Raw genomic sequence first — 18,721 nt, 5'->3', positions numbered from 1 at the left:
TTTGCTACAGAGATTATTTTTTGAATTGCATTAGTTGTAATTAGATGATCATGCTCTTTAGGAAGAGCAGATGAATTCTCGACAGGACTGTGGTGTCCAGTGGAGAACAGGTAGACATGGTCACTGTCCATGCTGAGGAGTCTGATCAGGATTCTTGTTGCGAAGCCAAGTCAGAGCCACTTGAGTTGATAAGTGGACAGCGACACCTGGAGCACAAGTGAGAGGAGGAGGAGCAAGGGAGCAGCTCCAGAGGGGAGGCAGGGAAAGCGGTCCTTTGGCTGGGCTCCATCTGAAGGTGGCAGCGGTTTCCCTCCTCCATCCCCTCCCCTCCTGCTGTCCACACAATGACCGTGTTCTGAGAAGCACAAGGAAACAGGGCCGGCGTGTGTTTTTTCCCTTCCTCTAGGCCCAGGAGAAGGGGACATGGACACTTTACTTACTTGGAGACAGGCCCAGATAGTACATGGGCCAAGTGGACCGAGAGGAGAAGAGCTAGGGTCGCTTTCCGTGGTTTCTGCTTCTGCTCAGAGGATCCACTGTGAGAAGGAAAGAGAACGCTGCACCGTGCCCTGTCGCGGGGTGGGGGCCAGAGAGAGCCAGGACCACATCTCAGTCCTTCCAGCCACACATTCCCTCTGTCCATCCCTTACGACCTTTACTCTTTAATTTTGTAAGCTTTTGAAAACATTACCTAGTCGATTGCTTTGAGTAAAATCCAGACCCTTCTCTGGCCTGTCAAGCCCTTTGTCACCACTGTTCTCTCCGTGGCTCCATCTCAGCCAAACCCCCATGTCATTCTAGTACATTCCCCTGTGCCAAGGTGTGCCTGGCCGGGCTTCTGTAGCCTGCTGTTTCTGTCACAGGGCTGCCTGTGCCATACCCATCTACACTGAGCCCCCTCAAGTCTCTGCTCCATATAACTTTATTTGAGCCCCATGTCGAGATCCTTGGCAGAAAGCTGTGTCCAGGATGTCTGTGGCACACGGTTGGCTGACTGGAAGGAGGAGAACTGAACTCTAGTGGGGACCAGGGCCAATCACAGCTCACTCGGGAACCTGGTAGGGGCTTAGGTCTTCTTCTACAATAACTAAGGATAACTTCCTTTATTCTGCCTGCATGTACCCACCACAGAGCCAGCTACACAGAGTGGCATACATTGTGTCCCATTTCTGTTCTGGGAGCCTGCTTAGAGCTTCTGTGTTGGTCCCCAGCCTGGCCCCTGCCCTTGCTCCCCACCACCCTGCTGTCCTCATGCCCTTACTGAGATACATATTTTTTTCTCCCCGTCCTAACTCTTACTGAGCTGAGGAAGTCTGTTCTCTTCAGGTGTATTGTGGACCTTGATGTGCCAGATTCAGTCAGCCCCAAGGCAGCACATCCCCTGAACAGACCGTCTCGGACCTGGGAGCTGCCTGGGAATGAACACTGGCCTCAGAAACATGATCCGAAGCTGGAGCACCAATCAGAGCCAGTGAAAGCCGAAGCTGAGCTCACAGAACCTTGGAAACCCTGTTCCGGTCGGTGGGACTTTTCTCAAGCACCAGCGATGGTAGTCAGATGGCTGTAGGTGTGGATGAAGGGACAAAGTAGACAGGAAGGCTAGTCACTCTTAGTTTAAACAGTGTCCATGTGGCCAGAGTCAAGGGTTACGGACAGCCTGTTGAGAGCCATGTCTCTCCGTTATGTATGAGAGCATGGGGAGGATAAAGAGTGTTCAGAGCAGCTGGGAGAGAGCATGGGGGGGGTTTGGAGTTTCTTGCTAATGGTCCAGACGCATTTCCTGTATTAGTTTCCAGTCCTGCTGTTCGCACTGGCAGAGGGAAGAGAGAGGGAGAGAGACTGTTGCGGACAATCCTCTCTCTCAGGATGGGGAAGTGTTATCATAAGTGCAAATGAACATTTATTTATCTATTAATTAAATAATGTGGTATGTGTGCACGTGTGTGCATGCGTGTGTGTGTGTGTGTAAAACCAAAGATGTCTGGAAAATCAACAACCAATATGATTTGCAAAGTCTTCGACTGCCAGGTTTCTGGCTACAGTGTGTCCAGTGAGAGAGTAAGACGTTGCTTTCTCGTGAACATACTGGAGGACAAATACTAGACTACACCTGGCTGAAAGTACCTGGACACTCAGTTATAACATAAATCCTACGGTGCTCTGGGCAGAGGGACAAAGTACAGACTAGTCATCTGAAACAGTAGCCTGACTGTCTGACCATATGACCACTTGCTGGTGACCAAATTTGACACAGACATTCTGTATGCTGGGCCCCATTTCTCCCTGACCATGTCACACTGACTAGGCTTTTTCTCTTTAGTCTTCACAGAGCACCATTGAACCAAGCCTTGGACATGTTGGTGGGATGCTGGGTCTTCTCCTGAGGAGCCAACTGATCATCCAAGGAGGTATTTTCCAGAGAGCAGCAAATTCCCGAGGACAACATCCATGGAGTCGACTTAGGTACTAGGAGGTTAGCAAGGGGAGGGAGACTAAGGGGAAAGGTGTATGTCTTCTCCTGGCTCCAGGTGCTTCTTCCTCCTGACCTGAAGAGAAAAGACAAAACTATACAATCACCAAGGTATAGCTGGCACACCCTTGCACACACATACACACATATACACCCTTGCTTGTTTAATTTGGCTTAAGAAAATAGGTCCATTATCCACAACTTATAATCTAATGCCTAAACTGTATATTGAAGTTTTTAGTTTATTTAATTGAGGGTGTGGCCCGGTGGGTTTAAAAAGGCCTCAAGATAATTAGTAGTTTCAGTTCATTTGATATTTCATAGTCCTCTGTGTGCCAGCCTCTGGGATGCGTCCACTAGATACAAAATGATGGTATCACAGACAACAAATGAGGAAGACCAATCAATGAAGCCAGAAATCCAAACTAATAGTGTGGATGGCAATCACAGTGCTTGCCTGGAAAGGGAAATGACGACCAACCCAACTGGGAGCCTTCTGCATTGGCATAGTGAGCGAGCCTCCTTGGCAGGTCCTCTGCATATAGGGAAGACTTTTCAGTTGAGAACTCTGAGTCTCAACAGTAGACATCCTGGGTCAGAGGATCTGTTCTTGGGTTTAAGTAATAGTTCTTAACCTTGGCTATGTGTTAGGATTACCCATGGAGCTGGCCCATAGTTCTGGCTGTACGCAGAGCAGTTATGTTTGCACCTCTAACTAGGGGTAGGTAAGGGAAGACGCAGGAACTGCTGCTGTCTAAAGTTCTCAGATGACTTCTAAGCACAGCTCAGGTTCAGACACACTGAGTTGACATGCATGGGAGGAGCACGCTCAGGAGCTTTGGAAAAGTTCAAGATGATTGTAATGTCCAGAAATTACAGAGCTTGTACTGTGAGCAGTTCCATTTATGGGGGGCCTATGCATGTCTCATAAGTTTCTGGAGCAGTTTGCTGCAGGAGACATTCATGGAGAAACTTCGTGCATGGAAAACTGATCTGGAATGGCCATTTGTCCCTTGCTAGAGTTTTTGTCTCTCAATTTGTAGGGCCTCACCTCTTTCTTAGATGTATGCCATGGTTCTCCAGAGCCTTCCTGGGTATGTCCTTATTCTCCTGCCCTCTTTGTCACCAACTGCTCAGGCTTCATAGGAATCTAAGCAACTCTCTGCAGAGAACACTTGTGTTTTCATACGAGGCTTTTGGAGAGAACTCTTTCCAACAGACTAGGCAAACCGCTCCTTGGCTTGGACCTTTTTGTACTTGCACTACAGGCAGCCACTAAAAATAGAGCGTGTGGGAGATGAAGTCTCTCTCGCCTCTGAAGAAAGCAGAATGTCTCTGGCAGGCTCAGAGAGCAGCCGAGTCATGGAAGACAATCTCAATGGGCTCCTGCTGTATTTACCGTAGATACAGCCCTGCCTCCACCATGAGAAAGCAAAATGTAAAGCTCAGACTTGGCAATGACCAAGCCAGAGACCAGAATCTATTCTAGATTTCCCTACTCCCTGCTCTGATTGTGGAAGAATTCCTTCTTTTGTAGACCAGACACTCTTTGTTTCATACTGGACACACTGTGTCTGCATTACCAGACAAAACGTTCGAGTGTGTATGTGTGTAGTGTGTACATGTATGTATATACATATGTGTGTACATGTGTGAGCACATGTGTATATGCACGTGTATTGTGTACATGTGTATACACCCTGGTTGGTTAAGTGCTTGTCTTCTTGTTGTACCCTTAAATTTCACTTCTTTTTTGCCATGTTAGAGTTATAAACCTGTGTGTGTATGTGTGTGTGTTATTAATCAGTGTGTGTGTATATATATACATATACATATATATATATATATATGTTATATACTACAGTACAGCTCTGCAGGCCTGTACTATGATATACATGTAACATGTCAGAGGAAAACTCTCAGGAGTCACTTCTCACTTTCATTTTTCTGAGACAGGGTCCCCCTTATTTCTGCTGCTGCGCGATGTTCTCCAGGCTGACTTTGTGACCTGGCTGATTCTTTTGTCTCTTCTTCCCATCTCTAGACTGTTGCAGAATATTTGATAGTACTTTGACATTCTGAGACTGTTAATAAAGTTAATCTTGAATTAGAGGGTGGAGTCAACAACTAGCTGACTAAAATTAACCATAGAGATATTGGAGAACTCAGGATACAATACAATAGAGAGGCACAGGAAAGACTAGGAAGGGGCTTTAAAATATTCTCAGGTCTTTTCAATTTGGGAAGCATGGAGAGAGAGGGTCAGCTGGTTGTTCCTTGCTGCTTTCTTGACCCATCAAGTTTTTACCCCAATATCTGACTCCACAAATTTTTAAATAATACAACAGTTTAGATAAATGATTCATCTGGCGTCTGAGGTGAGGCTGTTTGATGTTTCTTGTGGCACGACTCTCCACAGCACCTCCTAACAGGTTGAGAATTATTGTAAGTAGGCACCGTGAAGGCAAAATTGTTTCTAACCTGTTCATGTAAAAGTATAGTAATAAAAAACAGTCTTTTAAATCAATCACTTTAATAGACCATCCATTAGGTAACAAGGAAGGCAAGGAAATTCCAGGTCTGAAGAACCCATTGCCTGGATCACCTTATTTACATCTCTCAGATTGGTTCCCAGTCTCTAGTTCCAGGTTTCTTTTAATGACAAATATATGATGTGGGAGAGTCTTTTGTTTTGTGTTGATTTCATTGGTTAATAAAGAAACTGCCTTGGCCCTTTAATAGGACAGAAAATTAGGTAGGCGGAGCAGACAGACAGAATGCTGGGAGAAAGAAGCCGAGTCAGGCAGTCACCATGATTCTCCCACCCGACACAGACACAGGTTAAGATCTTCCCTGGTAAGCAACCTCGTGGTGCTACACACACTATTAGAAATGGGTTAAAGCAAGATGTGAGGGTTAGCCAGTAAGAGGCTAAAACTAATGGGCCAAGCAGTGTTTAAAAGAATACAGTTTCCGTGTAATTATTTCTGGTAAAGCTAGCTGTGCGGGAGCTGGGCAGCAGAACGCAGCCCACCGCTCCTTACAACAAATATAGGAGAATTCCAAGAACTGTCGATTCATCAATGTGTTCAGCATGCAACTGCTCCTGTACCAGCCATTCCAGTGCCTGTAATTTCCCTGATGTCAAAGGGTATTGTTCCACCCAGCCTGGGTTGTCAGTTAACCGTTTTAAAGGTGGGTTATTGGTCCCTGTGAAAGATTGACAGCCGTTGTTTCCTGCTTGTGTACAACTGAGTGATCAGTAGCTATTCTTGATAATGCCTTTTAATACTTTTTTGGAAGCATTCTTTGTTTTACAGTGGGTTTATGAGGTTGGATGAATGTTTATCTGTGTTTTCCATTACTGTAACAAATCACATTCCCATAAATTCATTGTTATGTTAGCTTCCCATGGCTTTAATTTTCCTCTCTGTCCTTCTGACCCTATACACTCGAATCACCTTTTGCTTTGTTTTACCTGGGATAAAGTTCCAGTTCCTAGAAGCTGAATATTTACTTGCTTAAGAGATCATTCTAGATGCCAAGATTTTGATGAAATTATTGTTAAAACTGTGCATGTGTCAACCAAACCTTCAATTACAGTGACATTTATTCATATTTTTAGCTTTGGTCTTTGATTATTTATTGAGGTTTGCTAAAATATGTATTTTATGGTCTCTCCTGAAATTTTTATTTTATCTACTGAGGCTGTTCTGTTATCTAGAGCAGTATGGTTTTCAACAATAGGCATTAAGTCTTTTAATTGCTCAGTGTATGCTTTTCTCTATTGCTCACAGGGAATGATTGATCCAGATATGATAGGGCCTGTGAGAGGCCCCCTAAGGCATTTCCTGATGGCAGAGGGTTACCTTGCCTGTCCATTACGAATCCATATTCATTAGTCTAGTGCTGCCTTTCCCCATACCTTCATTCTCCAGAAGATTGGGCCTTCTGTTTGGGTTATCTCTAGAAAAAACATTGTTTCTAGGAATGCCTTACCTATAATTCCTGTTCAGATGACCTTGTTTACCACAATTAAAACATCTAACCTTTTGATTTTTCTTTAAATATTTAGAAATCACTTCTCCTATCCAAAATCATCATAAGCATGAGATCCAATATCAACTGTATTTGGATCCATAAATCTTTGGGTACCAATCTTGCCTTTAAAGGCCTATCATTCTTTTGCATTCTGAATTAGCATTTTCAAAAGCCAAAGATTTTAATTAATATTAGTCTAACTTCTGGATCTGGTATTATTATATTTACAACTGAAGTCAATCTTTGCAAAAAAAAAATTGGTGAAAGCTTCTTTTGGGCTTTGTATAATCTTGGTAAATAATCCAATCCTCTTTCCTGATTCTTCAGTCTTGTCCCAAGCATTCAAAGATGCTAGATGACATATGGCCAAAGTGTGATCAACAAATCCAAACTGTCTTTGAAAATCACTGAGAAATTGGTCTAGTAAATACCAATCCCTCCAGTCCTATTCATTGTTGTATGAACCTGGATCCCTCTTTCCATCATGTTCCCCATTGTAACTGAGGACCAGCTTCCAGTATTGCTGTAGCTAAATCTTTCTAGTCTTGGGGGTTAATTCTGTTCCGAGTTGCCCATGAATTTCATATCTGCTTCACATAGATGAATGCATACCATGTGAAATTACTGTTTCCTTAAATATTCTGAAACATAATATTTCTACAGGGTTCCAGTTAACTTGGGGTGCCTACCATATGGTAGTAGTCCTCCATGTATGGTAACTGGGTAAACTAAGGTTGGTTTTCTAATAACCTTGGGCTGCCCCTCTTCAGTTACATCATGCACTGGTGTAGTAGGTTCTGCTCTAAATGCCTCTGTCTGTGTGCAAATATTTTTCTTAGTCTCATTAGTAGGTCTTCTAAGGCTTGTATCTTACCAATAGTAAGTATTCATAAGACTTGGATCTTATCAGTCAATTTTTTTCATATCTGGCACATTTATCAAACCACTTTTTAAAGGATATAGTATGAATTACCAAACTGATAATAATTATAATCAGTATTATATCAACCCCAGCTAAATTAGCTATCCCTTCATTTATCTTTTCCATTTTCAAGTCATCTATTGTAGCACCATGCAGAGTCCTAATTCCCTGCATTGTAATAATGTTCCCCATAATTAATATGGGAAAGATTTTTTTAATTAAGCCCAATTCCTTGCTTAAGAATTTCCAGGTGTCTCTCCAGATCTGTGAAGTTTTCATCTTGACCACAGTGTTGATACTGGTGACCACAGAGCTGCAGTACAGTGCTCAGCTGAAGGGGTTATGGCTCAGTGGGATGATGCCCAGGAAGCTGGGCTAGTGTGTTGTGTGGGCCAGGCCGAGGGTACCTGTAGCTGCTCACATGCAGCCGGAGGCTGAGAGCACATGCTGTGCATGAGTGGCAATGGCAGCAGCAGCAGCAGCAGCAGCAGCAGAAGCCTCCGCAGGCGAGAGTGGGTGTCAAGGTAGCTGAGGTGGCACAGCCTGTGATTTGCAGTGTTGAGGAACAAAATTCCTAAGAAACAGAAGCATGGGGACAGGCAAAAGAAGGCCAAGTGGCAGGAAGCTGCACCATCCTGTGCGAGGGCACAGACCATTTGGGTGACAGAGCCATGACAGGTGGCTATGATTGCAGCATTTGGGGTTGAGGCAGCAGAAGCTGCCATGGGCTAGCATCCTCTCGTGTTGCACGTTGGACACCAGATGAAGCACTTATCTAAACTTTTTTATTCTTAACAAATACTCGGGAGTCATATATTGGGAGAAAGAGGAAGAGGAATGACAAGCTGACCCTCTCTCTCCACATTTCCCAGGTCAAAAAGACCCAAGAATCTTTCCAAGCCCCTCCTTACTCTTTTCTGTGTCTCTCTATTGTATTATACCCTGAGTTCTCCAAAATCTCTATGGTTAACTCTGGTCAGCTAGTCATTGACTCTGCTCCATGACTCAAGGTTAACTGTTGTGGAATATTAGTTTAAGATGTGTTACATTCATGTATTCTGTGGAATATTTGTTTAATGATGTAAAGATGTGCTGCATTCTTTTATGCTGCATTTATTTAGCTCTGTGAAGCTGTATTACTTTGCCTTCCTAAAACACCTGATTGGTCTAATAAAGAGCTGGTTAGCCAATAGCTAGGCTAGAAAGAAATAGGCAGGGCTGCTACACTGAGAGAACAAATAGGAAGAGAAGTCTAGGCTCAAGAGAAGAAGGAGGAAAGAAAAGGAGAAGGAGAGGAGGACACCAGGGGCCAGTCACCCAGGCACACAGCTAGTCACAGATTAAGAAGAAAAAGAGATATATAGAATAAAGAAAAGTAAAAAGTCCAGAGGTAAAACATATTTCAAGAGAAAAAGGATAATTTAAGTTAGAAAAGCTGGATAGAAACAAGCCAAGCTAAGGCTGGGCATTCATAACAATAAATCTATGTGTATTTGTCTGGGAACTAGTGGTCACCCCCCAAATATCTGCAGTCTTTTGGAGATCCTGCTCCAAGGCCACCTCCAGGGTATGCAAAAAAAAAATTACAAATGCAGCAAGGGCTAGCCTTTTCTGTCTGAGGGTAAATAAGGAAATTCACACTTTCTGATGGTAGCTTTATCTTTTACTTCATCTTGAATTATCCCTTTCTGGAAATCTCTCTGTCTCCAGATAGTTACATCTCTTTCCACACAGCTACATTCTCCACACAGCCATGCACTTCTACATGGTTTACATCTCATCTGCACAGTTCTCTTACCATGCAGCCACATCTGTTTCTACACAGATATCTTTCCTATACTCACATCTCTCTGACACACAGTTCCATCTCCTCACACTTCTCTCTTCAGACATTTGACTGTGTCTCCTTTTCAACACACACACACACACACACACACACACACAACTTCTCTCACATTTTTCTCCTTTTACAAGAAAGCCTCTGGATCAACACGAATCACATTTTCAGGATCACACAGCACCTCTTGGGTAAACAATAAGAAATAGAGCTGTACTAACTACAGTTTCTCTTAGGCTAGGGGTGTCATACTGATCTGCCAGTAACAATTGGCCCCTCACGTAGCTCTAAGTGGTCAGGGTTCCCAGACAGAAAGTGGCATTGAAATTCAGGACTTGAACAATAAACATTAGTTGGCTGAATCTTGAGGTTAGGAGTGCGTATGAAAAGTCCATTACTGTAGGGGTTAGGTCTACCAAGTTGCTTCAAGCCTGACCTTGAGTAAGCATTAAACACCTGGGAATGTGTCCTTGTGTATTCATCTCTAGGGGCAACCACTTTGCTTTGAATTTTCTCTGAAGTCTAAAATTAGCTGTTACTTTCTTATGCCAGTCTGAGTAATAAAAAGCATCCTAGTATTATTTCTATTCATCAAAATTATACTGTTAAGCAGAAATCATCTTTCTGACCATCCACAGCTATATTCCAATAGATGGAATATTTTCAAGAGATAAACATATAAACAGTGGGGAAAATTCCCATAGCTATTTTTAGGAAAGGAATGTATACACATGAGAAAAATTGCAGACAGAAACAACCAGTCATTTACAGTCAGTGACCCCATGGTCTTTTCCACATGGGGCTCCCCATCAGAGAGTTATTCATCTGCTGGGTCAACCTGTTGAATGCTAGTTGTCACCTGCTAGGATTCCCATGGTCACTGGCACCCAAGGAGTAAAACCAAGGCAAAGCAAAACAAAACAAAAAACTAACTACAGTTAACTGTATTATCAATCTCAGAGTGTCACTGTATAATCAAATATCCTGCAGCATTTCCCTCTTATTATCTAAATAAAAAGGATGAACGCTTCATTAGGCAGAAGTATTGGGATTGCAGGTGTGTGTCACCATGTCCAGCTTCTTACTTGGCTTCCAGGGATCAAATCTAGGTTGGAATGCTTGAAAGGCTTTCTGAATACTCTAGTAGCCACCTTCTACTAGTTTAGTGTGGCAGGAACACACTACTGCAGGCCAGGCAGCTTGGCAGGATCATACTACTGTAGCCCAGGCAGCATGGCAGGAACACACTACTGCAGGCCAGGCAGCGTGGCAGAAACACACTACTGTAGCCCAGGCAGCATGGCAGGAACACACTACTGTAGCCCAGGCAGCATGGCAGGAACACACTACTGTAGCCCAGGCAGTGTGGAAGGAACATACTCCTGCAGGCCAGGCAGCGTGGCAGAAACACACTACTGTAGGCCAGGCAGTGTAGCAGAAACACACTACTGTAGGCCAGGCAGTGTGGTTGGAACTCACTACTTTAGGCCAGGTAGTGTGGCAGAAACACACTACCATAGCCCAGGCAGCATGGCAGGTGCCAAGAACTTGGAACTTTCTTCCCCCACCTTCTTTATCTCTTCTTTGAAAATATTTCTCATTCAAAATCAATTCAAACATTTCCACTTCCCAGAGTCATTCATCCTTTTCCTGCATCCCCATTTTCCCCATCCTTTCAGAATAGAGTGGCCCCATTGTACATTCCCCTCATCAGGAGCCCTGCCCAGCAGGTACGTTTCTGGGAATTTATTCAAGCTTCTATAGCTCAGCTAACTGAATTTGGGAATAGTGACTAGAAGCCAAAAACAACATGATGGCTTAAACCTTGCTTCCCATTGACCATTAATGAGTGCATCTGTCTAGAAACTCCAGAAGGATCAAATCATAAACATTTGTGCTGTGCAGAGTCAGGTCAGTCGTTTCTGTGGGTAGGTGAAGCTGACAGGCAGGTGAGGAAACAGGCATAAAACTGAATCTTAACCTAGTGCAGTCTGTCCAGACCTTTTTCCTGGGGTAAAAGGGGTAGCTTGGAACTCGCCATAAGGATACGGGAGCTTGTTTAAGTAAGAGACCACCAACTGTCCCCTCATTTGCCTATCATCTTTTACCGAAACTTTACTGGTCTATGGTGTGATAACCTATCTGTTCAGAAACGGGACATGAGACTTGGGGAGGAAACCATAACAACAATTTTATTTTTGTTTTTCCATGGTTGTTTAAATCTGTTCCATGGTGTTATTTTGCTCTGTGCCAGATGGAAATCAGAACAGTACCTGTCTTGGTTACTTTCCCTGTTACTGTGGTGAGGTGCCCTCATAGGAGCTGCTTGGAGAAGGACTGCTTGGTGCTAGGGAGGAAAATCTACAACCCCTGATTTCCTCAACCAGCACAATTGCTAACAACAATCCACAGACATCTGCCTTTATACTCACAGGTAATTGTGGTCTTCACCCCTCATCAAGGAAACTTCTCTTTGGAATAGATAGAGACCACTACAGAAAACTAAAACCAATAAAAACACAGAGTTGTGGAGGCGGTCCCAGCGAGTACACTCCAGCACTGAAGGCTCAGGGAACACTGTGGAAGAGGTGTCATAAAGATTGTAAAAGCCAGAGGGTCAGGGGATTTTCTGTGAGATTATGACTCCCAGGAGTGTCAGAAGCTACACCCATACAAATCTCACCAACATGACTGCCCAAATGTGAACAGAACAAGATGACACCAACGACCACGTCAGAGTGGACAGGGAATAGCCCATGAAGTCTCAACTCAACACAAAGAACTGTAGTCCACTGAGGAAAACTAGGGACAGGAGAGGCAGGGATCCTACCAGTACCCAGTGCCAAATGGTCAGTGTTGAAAACATACAAGCCAGCAGCATTGTGTGGATGAGACAGGTTGTATTTAGTAATGCGTAGCTTTCCAGAAGGCGGGTTTGTAACTCACATTCCTATCAAAGTTTCCACTTCTTATTCTCAGGACGCATACATCTTGACTCTTCCAGGAAAAGCCACTTCCTGAATGTAGTTGTTCACTCTGCTTCCACAGGTCACATGCTAGTCTTTCTGAGTAGGGACTGTTCAAGCTAGCATAAGTGTGGTGCAGGGAATTTGTCCCCCCTCAGAAATTAACTTCAAAGTCCTCTTTTGACTCTTAGTCCTCCTGGGTACCAAGCTGGGATGACTAACCATGTGTTGGAGGCATCTGTGTAACTTTCTCTGTTACAGCTCAGAGTGGTAACAGCAAAACATACTACCTTAAAGTTTCAGTTGAAACTGACAGTTTGGCCTTCAATTCAGGTATGTCCTAGCTTCCTCCTCCACACCTGATGTGCCCATCAGGAAAACAGCCAATTTATAAGTTGACTAAAGTCCTACAGTTTGGGTGTTCTGGTCAAATAAACCAACAGGAATCATCAAATTTGAGTAAATAAATATGAACAGAGTTATCCACTGTCTCCAGTTTGTGGTAGGAATTCCAGGCAAGGAGTCTCAGTGCTGATGGGCCTTGTGTCTTGGATGGGGAAGCAAACCAGAGGTACACAAAAAAATGGAGAGGAGTAATGAGGATTACATCTAAACAGTAGCAGGCAGGGAGGTCTCCTGGGATCAGGCAGAAGTAGGACAGTCTCTCAGTTCTGATCTAGGTCATCTGTGGTCAACTGTGGCCATCCGAAGTTGTCTTCTTGCCTTTCTGTATTCGTGAGCTTGTTTAGTACATTGATGTGGGATTCCCTCTGTATGCTGTGGTTACCACTGATGAATAAAGAAACTGCCCTGAGCCAATAGCAGGGCAGAGGTAGGCGGGGAAACTAAACTGAATGTAGGGAGAAAGAAGGGCGGAGTCAAAGAGAAGCTATGGAGCTGCTGGAGACAGACACACTGAAACTTTGCTGGTAAGCCATGACCTCGTGGTGATGCGCAGGCTAATGAAGATGGGTTAAATTAAGTTATAAGAGTTATCCGATAAGAAGTTAGAGCTGATAGGCCAAGCAGTGATTTAAATAGTATAGTTTCTGTTGATTATTTTGGGACTAAGCAGTGGGAACCAACAAGTGGACTTTCTTGCAACAACAGTGCATCTACCTGTCCTGTGCTCCTTACTTGGGCCAGTGCGAGCAGCCGTCTACTTTTCATAGTCTAACTTGCTAACCACAAAGGAGGCAACTGGAACTCTAGTGTCTTTCCCAAAAGACTCTAAGCCTTTTCTTTCCAGCGTCTCCTCCCCAATTAGAGGTTTATCAACACTTCAGCTGTTTACATTACTGCTTGAACGAAAACACAGGGGCAGCTGGACTGCCAAGTCAGCAGGCCACAGGGTTGGTGTTCTCTGAGGTGTGAATGCCATCCTCCTGGATATAGAAAAGGACGGTGGCTCGCCAGCTATCCTACACTGCTTTTGTTGTGACTTGTCAAGTTCAAGGCAAACGTTATGGTATGAAGCAGATGAGGAGCAATTTGCTGATGAGTGCAGAAGAGGATCAACCGTAGGAGCATGGGGAGACTCACCTGAGCAGCCTCTAATACTACCAGTGCTAAGTCCTGCACAAGCCAAGTAAGTCTCTCAGTGAGGGTGGAGGCCAGGCTGGGCACCTTTCCAGAGTCCCCCAACTTACTTTAATGTGATGCCAGCATGGGGATCATGATTTCAGGGAAAAGGGAGGGAACACTGGGTAAAAATTGCTGCCTGGCAATATTTACCAGGTGGCTGACAATTTACTGAATGCCAGCTAATATCTGTGCTTCTTCTGTTTCTAGGGTTGCCATAGCAAAATATACAGACTAGGAGGTTAACATAACAGAAACTCCCTTCTGGAGGCCCCAAATCCTAGAAACAGAATCAACAGACTTGGTTTCTTCTGAAGCCTCTCTCTTCGGTTTATGTATAGCGTCTTCTCCCAGTGGTGTCAAGTGCTCCCTTCTCTGTACCTGTCTGGTTCTGATCTCCTCTTATGAGGGCGCTAGACATGTTGGATTAGGCCCCACTCTGTGTCTTCATTCAATATTCATCACCTCTTTAAAAGCCCTGTCTCATAATATAGTCACATTCGGAAGAACTAGGAGTTAGGACTCGCATGAATTTTAAGGAAGCGTTCAATTATCCTTCCATGTCAAGGCACTGTTCTAAGGGTTTCTATTTGGACTGTGAGTGTAGCTTAACAGAACATGGCTTGCCTAGCATCATAAGGCCCTGAGTTTGAAACCCAGCACCTCTCTCTCTCTGTCTCTGTCTCTCTCTGTCTCTCTCTGTCTCTCTCTGTCTATCTCTCTCTCACACACACACACATACATGCACATCCATGTCTGAACTAATTTCATATCTCTAAATATTTTAATAGTCCTCTGAGAAATTATCAGCATGTTACAAAAGGAGCAGCTGCAGTCAGTGTAGTCACAAAGAAAATGAACACAAACTCTTTAAAAATACATCCTGCAACCGTTCAGAGTTTTTGGCCACTAGCAGAGTTATAGCACACAGAAGAAATAACTTGTCTTCTCATAACAAGATTATTGCCTTTCTACCTGTTCTTTAAGGGCCCACAAGGGAATAGGCATGGGCCAAGGCTGAGGTATATGTTCAGCTCCACACAGTCATGCAGGGGCCCAGGCTGAAAGAGGCTTCACCATTTTGTAAACTATAATATCTGAAAACGTGTGCCCATCTTGATCCCAGGTCCAAGGAAAGTGTAGAAGACCACACGTCTTTCCACTGATTCAGCCAGGTGACTCAGGCATGCCAGAGTGCTGTGACTGGCAACCTGCCCAGCTGTGGGTGCTCGGAAAATATAGGGAAGCAAGGACATACTTGTAGGTATTCAATACTTCACCATAGTCCATGAAGTGGTTCTTATTCCTGCTTTAAGATGTCATCTCAAAGTGATTAAGAAATACATCAGCAGAGACATAATCTTTGAAGCTGTGCCAAGATTCAGGCAAATCCAGTGGTATTGCTGTGTTTTTTCTGCCACTTTTCTGTGAATGCCTGGAAGCATGGAGTGTATGCCATGCACTGCTTAGCATTTATTTGTCCTGGAGGGTATCTGCTAAATGCTAAACAGCAACACAAAGCACCAAGTGACAACCTGGGAATCTCCAGGTTGTAACACAGATAATTACACTATTTATAAGGTGGGCTTATTAAACCACCATCTTGGAAAAAGAATCATGCTTGATGCCTAAAATAAAGGATTGATTGATGCATTATGTGTTGCTGATGTTGTAGTTTTTAAAAAAGCATCTCCCAAGTAGCATAGCTCCTGAGCCTGTGAAAGGCTCTGGTTACACTGCTAATGGCAGTGTTTGCAGCTTCTGGAACTCTGCCGCAGCTTCAGCTACATAGCTAATAGGTTGGAGGACTGATGAGTTTCTTTCTTCTCTGTGTGATAATCCGACAATAGTTGTTTACTGACGCACAGTGTGAACAAAGTCAACACCCATGGTCGTTCCTGGAATTTGGCAAGTGATGGTGTTTCTCAAATTAGACAATTACTTTGCATCTCCACCCTCTTCTTAATTGTATCTTACAATACTGGGACTTTCCCAAATGCTCGTGCATATGATTTGATATTATGATTGGAATGCTTATGGTCTCCAAGTTTTTATACTGAAACCTAATTACCAGTATAATGAGTGGTATTGTGGGTATTATGCAGGTAAAAGCACTTGTCATCAAGCCCGAGGACCCAAGTTCAGTCCCCCAAACAGGCATTGTGGAAGGACATTGACTCTCAAATTCTTACAGGGTGGCACTCTTGCTCACCCCCACCTCAAGTATGAAATTTCACTTGGACAAAAAAAAAAACCAGAGAGGTAGCCTGCACCTTCCATCAAGTAAGGGAACACCAGAAGACCCTGTCTGTGACCAAGGAAGTGGGCCTGTCTGTAACTCAGGAAGTGAGCTGTCTGTGACCCAGGAAGTGGACTCTCTGTGACCCAGGAAGTGGACTCTCTGTGACCCAGGAAGTGGGCTGTCACCACTGAATGTGCCTGGACCTTGAACTTCTCACTTATAGAAACTGAATAAGAGTTGGTGCTATAAGTTGTGCAGAAAAATGAATATACTTAGAATGGGAAGTCCCTACTCATATGTGGGGCTGCTTTGCTCTGGTCCCCAGCAAAGACCCATTGGCAGGATGTTGAGGTACCACATGCAAATTCTTTTCCACCCCTATCCTGCACCCTTGTGATGTGCTTACATTTTCTATACAAACAAAAATGCAATAAAGAGGGACAGCTGTGTAAACACTGACAAATCCATTTGGTACCCCCCTCTGTTCCCAAGACAAAACCCCAAAAACTGATTACCTCAACCAGAAGTCTAAGCCAAGAGTACATAGGAAGCACACTAGACCAAATAAAAATAATCAGTTATAAAAATAACCACCTTGAACGAGCTTTCCCACGAGCAGGAGCTCTTCTCAGATCTTTTTGCATTAATCCACTTCATCCTTCTGTACCTAGTAAGAGTTAGTATTAGTGACTCTGGCACCATAGTAGTTACTCCTGTAACATAGGAGTAAGGCATCCTTATCTTACATATAAGATTCCTCAAGGCATAGAGAGGGCAGGGAAGCTAAGAGCCAGCATAGAGAGCCTTCCAGCTGGAAAGTGACAGAGGAACTCACGGCCATCTGTGGAGTGTGGAAAGTTTGGACTGGCAACCCATGAGGGAAACCAAACAGGATGTGGGTGTCTATGACTGGCAAGTGGTACCCTAGTATCCCCTCTGTGTGTTTATGGTATTGACTTCTGTAAGTTTCAAGGGAAAAATAAGGTTGCCTTGTCAGAGAGAGGCCAGATGTGAATTCCAGCTACAGATCACAGCACCACTGTTCCAAAATAAGGCTGATCGCTGAAGTCCACTGGGACCTTACAGGTGACACTTCCAGCCCTTTTCCTGGACACTGGAAAGACCGATTGCAATAAAATTTCTCGGGTGTTTGTAGTGGCCAGTCAAGTTTTACAGTCCTGGCCCAGCAGAATCAACATATTTATGGACACACAGATAAGTCAGTGCTGGCTTTATGGAAGAAAATGGCACAGGGCTGCATTAATACATGAGAGATACATTAAGAGCAGGTAGCAAGGCTGGCTTTCAAGAGGAGGAAAGTCAGACTTGGAGAAGTATGTGCCTATCAGTCTTCTTGTAGTGCAAGAGATGGAACTGAGGGCTTCCAAAAATACCTTGTTTCATTTTCATTTTATTCAATGCCCACCATTATGGAAGATGCATAGTGATGAGAAGAACACACACACTCACACACACAAATTGTGTGCTCTCCAATAACAATTGAGTAGGAGGAATTACTCCCTGTAAAGTCAATGTCTCATTTTAGGATAAGCTAATGACACATCCTGTCGCCATCTGTGCATCCCTGGCTGCACCAAGTGAAGCACCAACCATGTACTTTATTCCTTCAGTGAGGCAATGCTGTTGGAGCTGAGGCTCATGGTGAAGGAGGACAGGAGGGTATAGGTCTACAGGAGGCTTGGTTTGAGGGAGCTGTGCCACTAGCTGTCACCACTCCTGTTCCATTGGCCATGCCATAGCCAGTAGTGTCAGGTTAGAACCACAGTGTCCAACCTCCACTGACTTAGGGTCTCCCGATGATCAAGGAGAGTGGAACATGGAAAAGTGAGTGACAAGCCTTCCCATCTATCTCAGAATCTCAGCTGTGTTCCTGGGAAAGGGACGCAGTGATTCAATGCTTAATCAACAGGCAAAGCAGGCGAGTGCCCCTACCTTGGTGCCTGATGGTCTTGCCTGTTCTATAGCCTGACTGGGGCCTGACAATAACTGTCTTCCTACCACTCTTTATGTGACATGATTCCACGTGCCCCATCTTTCTTTTCCTTTCCTTTCCTTTCCTTTCCTTTCCTTTCCTTTCCTTTCCTTTCCTTTCCTTTCCTTTCCTTTCCTTTCTTTTCTTTAACTATCTCCTCCTGGAACACAATTATCTAGGTTTGCTCAAACCTGAATTTATAAATTTGGATTACTTAAACAATAGCTATTGCAATATATTCCCTTTAAAGATGATATTTGTAGTATAATGTAGGATATGGACAGTTTTTTCTTAAACATCAGATAGTATGTTTCAGTCTTATGGGTCATATAATATTCATTGCAACTATTAAACACTACCATTGTCACACACACACAAAGCCATAGGTAATAGAGCTAGTGAGATGTCTCAGCAGTAAACACACTTGCTGTCAAGTCTGACAACCTGAGTTCAATCCCTAGGACCCACATGATGGGAAGAGAGAACCAGTTCCCAAAAGTTGTCCTCTGACCTCCACTCAAGTAGATGTGTACAAACTCACACAGTCACATGATAAATAAAGAAATACACTTCAAAAGATTTTTTAAAAAGCTATATACTTAGAAAAAAAGAATCAATAGATAATACTGTAAATTAATAAGCATGGATGCTTCAATAAAACTTTATTAT

The 18,721-nt window shown here is 43.8% G+C and overlaps 1 pseudogene; it reads right to left on the bottom strand.

Moving 5' to 3' along the window:
- Window positions 1-14,238, bottom strand: part of LOC130882699 (phosphate carrier protein, mitochondrial-like) — a 109,504-nt pseudogene extending 95,266 nt beyond the window's left edge.
- Between the last annotated feature and the right edge of the window lie 4,483 nt (window positions 14,239-18,721).

This window comes from Chionomys nivalis, chromosome 10 (genome assembly GCF_950005125.1).
Source record: "Chionomys nivalis chromosome 10, mChiNiv1.1, whole genome shotgun sequence".
In the NCBI taxonomy this organism is placed as follows: domain Eukaryota; kingdom Metazoa; phylum Chordata; class Mammalia; order Rodentia; family Cricetidae; genus Chionomys; species Chionomys nivalis.
The sequence above is the reverse complement of the archived record's forward strand: the minus strand, read 5'-3'. Positions and strand labels throughout refer to the sequence as shown.